Genomic DNA, 4,641 nt, shown 5'->3' with positions numbered 1-4,641 from the left:
ATCTTCCCAGGCATGGGAGACCCCTCCTGCATCCTCCTGGGCATCCCCTCAGGCATCCCTACATCTGCTCAGCAATCCTTGCATCCTTCCGGGCACTCAAACACAGCAAAGAGCAACTCACAGCTCCAGCACAGAATTTTTGCCTTCTCTGGTCTCCCAGAGCCCCGGCAAGCCAGAGTTAACATCCCCAGCTCCTACCAGGGCCGGTGACATGTCCCAGCTGGCGGGGGAGGCCAAGCCCCTGGGACTCGACCCCTCATGTTTCCCGTGTGAGCTTGGCAGCGCTCCCCACGAGGGATACTCCGAGCATTGGGCCCAGGTTTGGCTAAGACCCCCCCCCCGGCGAGCACCAACCCCCAGGGATGGAGACAGACTGTCCCAGGCTCGCACTGCCCTGCCAAAAATCCTGGGGCAGCACTTCCATGCCAGGGGGCACCCTGCCCCAGGGCTGGGGTTACTCTGGTTATTCGGATGAGGGGTTTACACCATGCAGAATCTGAGCCGGGACCTCGGGGCTGTGCTGCTGGGGACGGTATGTTGGGATCACGGGGTACTGGCAGCTCCCGGCGCTGGGCGGCTGTGATCCATCCGCCTCCTGCCTGTAAAACCAGTTTAAAATAAGCTGGGCTTTGAGGGTCGTGGGGACTTGCAGGCAAAGCGGAGCTGGGGGAGGAGAGCATCCCACGCTCACACCTCCAGCCCGCAGCTCCTGGGAGCCCCAGTCACCCCGCAGCAGCGCTGACGTCCGTCATCTGCCACATGGAGAGGTTTTGGGGTCCTGCTGAGGAAGACGCTGGTGCCAGTGTCAGTGGGGGACAAAGACCTCATGGTCCAGAGAGGGTTTCTCTGCCTGTGTTAAAAAAAACCCCACTACCTACCCTGATGCCTCAGACCTCAGACATGGGGAAGGTGGAAACACATGGATCTCCCTGATCCTACCAGGATCCTACCAGCTACCTTTGAAGCTCAGCAAGGACACGCGTGCCAGGCAAGCGAGTCCCCAGGGAAAGCCGGCTCCCCTCCGAGTGGGACTGCTGCCCTCCTCGAACCATGGGAGTATGATGGAGACATCTCCACTTCCGAGACGGAGACATCCTCCACCCACAGCTGAACTCACGCCACCCACCACGGCATCACATCTTCCTGCTCACTCCTATCGTGGGAGGATGCTCCAAGGCCAGGCAGTGAATAACCTCTTTATCTGCCAGCAGAGGAAACACTTTTTCCCCCTCTCTAACACTTTCTTTTTGCGGTAACCACAATTTCCCAACATCGCTGCAGCTCTTCTAGGAGGGCTATGGGGAAATTACAGAAAAAAAAAATATTATTTGCTCCTGTTGACGCAGAGCTCGAGGCAACAGTTAAACACAAAGCACCAGTGGGTCAGAAACGCCCGGCATCACAAGCCTCTGCTCACCCTCCCAAAACACATGGGGATCGATGGTTTATAGAGCTACGCCGCAAAAGCAACTCCAGGCAGCAACCAAGCGCGTTCACCGCGATTTGGTTTCAGGGCTAAGAGGGGTGTTTATTGCCAGGGCGCTCGGTCCCTACCTCCTGCCCGCTCCTGCCTGACGGATGGCAGCAAGTGGATGGGAGCACTGCCATTGCCTTATCATTGCCAAAACACATGGGGATCGATGGTTTATAGAGCTACGCCGCAAAAGCAACTCCAGGCAGCAACCAAGCGCGTTCACCGCGATTTGGTTTCAGGGCTAAGAGGGGTGTTTATTGCCAGGGCGCTCGGTCCCTACCTCCTGCCCGCTCCGGCCTGACGGATGGCAGCAAGTGGATGGGAGCACTGCCATTGCCTTATCATTGAGGCGGGGGGGAAGGGGCTGGAAATACCCAGGCCAGGAGGGATCTCTGGAGGTCACCCAGCGTTGGCCCAGAACTGCACACTCGCTCGCGCGCGTCTCTCTCGAAGCTCCTCCGGCCAGGCTCATTGCTCAGTAACAGATCCCTCGTTTCTCATCAGCAGCATGAGGATCCCAGTCCTGGCGAGCAGCCGGTGTCCCAGCAAAGCCACAGCACGAAAGCCCAAGATCCCACCCCAAGATCCACGCAAGGATGGCACCGGGAGGCGGGGAGCACCGGAGACTGCTGAGCTCTAAGCATTCGGCAAGAAGCAGACGGCAGAGTTTCAAGGCGGTTAAGTCGGGGGGACGGCAGTGCTGCTGACAACCCCATCTCACCGCTTCTGTGCCTGCCAGAGGTTAAGTGGGGCAAAGACCCTCGGCGAAGACCCCCTTGAGCCGGTTAAGAAACAGAAGGCAACAGGGCTGGTGGGATGGGGCTTGTGGACTTCACGAGGGCACCGAGGTCACCCCGGCAGCTCTCCTCCATCAAGCCCGAGAGCTCGTAGCGAGCTTACGGCACCGAGGTCAGCGAGCCGTTTGCTCTTCTCCAGGGGAAAGCAAAGCTCCAGCTTGTTGGGTTTTGCAATTGTTTGGAAAAATCCCTAGATTTAGAGGTGAGAGAGTGCCGGGGGCAAGGGAGCACAGTGGCCTTTGAGGACCAAAGGGACAGTCAAAAAAATCTGCCCTGCCAAAACCTGCCTGCGGAGGTTCAGAAAAGCCCCACACCCAAGGGTACCAGGAAAATGCTGGAAAGCAGGAGAAGATAGTATCGGCCCGGAGCCGAACAATGCGGTGGCAGCAAACAAAGCAGGAAGGTATTTTCAAGCACAAACACGCTTTCCGGAGAGCATGAAAAAGTCATCAGTGGCGGGCCATGCTTGGGGAGAGGAAGCACCGAGGGTGTCACGGGGCAGGACAGGCTGTTCAAGGCAGCGATGCCGGCACGAGAAAACCCCTGTTCATCATCTCCAGGCTGTTCCCAGCTTAGGGAGCAGCTTTGCTGTGCCCAGGGAGGGCAGGACCCAGCTGATCCCCTATGACAGCTCGTCCCCTGGGTACCTGTGGTTTGGTCCTCCTCCGAGGATGCAGGGACCCCCAGCCCAGCTCCCTCCTGGCTGTTGCATCCTCTTCCCGGTGCTCTGCAGCTCCGGGCACGCTGCCCAGCAGGACAAGCCTGGCACCAGCTGAATTTTTTCTACAGTCAGTTCCTTGGGAAAAATCTGACTGTTCATTTACTAATTTTAGGGTGACGAGTAATGGAGCTGAGCGTTACCTGGCACAAAGGGCACCAAGGGAGGTTTCGGCTCGTCGTGCCAGGGTAACGTCGTCTGTGCAGCTCTGGGGTGCCAGCTCTGAATTTGGACTGAGCTGGGTGGTTTGGGAGACCGACCTCGCTCCGCAGGGTGTAAAACCTACTGCCGGAGGCTCCCAATGAAGACATCGGCTCATGCAAACCCCAGCCAGCATCCCAGCTTGTCAGGCTGGGATGTACCGCAGCTCAGAAAGCTCCATGTAATAAAGGCAGCGTGGTTTATAACCCATATAACCTATGTAATAAACAAGGAATCTGGCTTATAAGCCTACAGCAGGGTCCTAGCCGCTCACCTGCGATTTTAGCAAGGGTCAGGGGGTGACGCAGGGAAAGTACAGAAAAAAAACACCCAGAGCTTGGCTTAGGCAGAAAGCAGAGCCTGAAATCCCAGGATCAACACACCTCTGCTGGGCACAGGAACCTCCTTACAACATTCCTGCCCCTGGGAATGCCACGTCCAGCCCCCTGGGCCACCAGGGCAGCACCCCGGGCTGGTGATCCCGTTACAGCCAGTTCCTGCCCCGGGGAGGAGAGGCCATGCCTGAAATTTGAGTTTGCTCCATTCGTCATGTCTCTGGGCTGTTTGTTCCCAAACAAACTCCATTTAGTCACCACCTAAAAATCCCATGACGGTGACAACATGAGACGCTACTGCTTTGCTCCAAGAAAAATGAAAAGGGGGATAAAAGGAGGGGTTTTTTGGTGCAGGCAAAGATCTCACAGTGATCCCCTCTCCCCTGGCAGGCCAGCGAGTTCGGTGCCAGGCACACCGAGCCGATTTCTGGCCCCCCGAGCCGATTTCTCCCTCCTGCTGTTGCCATTTCTCCTGCCTGGCTCCGGCCAGGGCACACTCCTCCTGCCTGCCTGGGTCCCTCTCTCCCTTGCCTGCACTCCTGCGGTGCTGCAAGACAGAGCTGCTCAGCCATTGCCAAGGCTCTGCTGGGTCCCGCGTTCGTAAGGAGGAACGCAAGCCTGTCCCCATCCTGTAAAGGATGCTCCGAAAGCATCACGCCAACAGAAGACACCGAGGAGGGAGGGTCGGTCCCTCTTTCCCAGCCTGGATCAGGCCTGAGGACACACAAGCAGGACACGGCGCCTCACTTCGGCTTCAGCCTCCTGTCATCCTCTCAGCCGGAGGAAATTGCTCAGCACAAATTTCCGCGCCGCTCTCCGGTGACAAATTTGCCGCCGAACGGGAAGGACATGGGGGGGGGCCCTTCGGCTCCACCAGTACCTCCTCAAGGCCCACGTGCTGTAGCAAGCGGGGACGCTGGCTGGGTCCCCGGTCTGCTCCCGCTGAGGCTCAGCTCCACTCCCGGTAGCCGGTGCGGAAGCGGGATGATGGCATGGGAGCACGTCGCCTGGCTCAGCCCCGACGACACGGGGATGGACGCCTGCCCTCATCCTGCTTCCCCCGGTAGCCGGGGTTCCTGCCCGCTCTCAGCAAGCACATCCTCTTCCTCCCCGCCG

This window comes from Cariama cristata, unplaced genomic scaffold (genome assembly GCF_000690535.1).
Source record: "Cariama cristata isolate BGI_N322 unplaced genomic scaffold, ASM69053v1 scaffold21940, whole genome shotgun sequence".
NCBI classification, from domain to species: domain Eukaryota; kingdom Metazoa; phylum Chordata; class Aves; order Cariamiformes; family Cariamidae; genus Cariama; species Cariama cristata.
The sequence above is the reverse complement of the archived record's forward strand: the minus strand, read 5'-3'. Positions refer to the sequence as shown.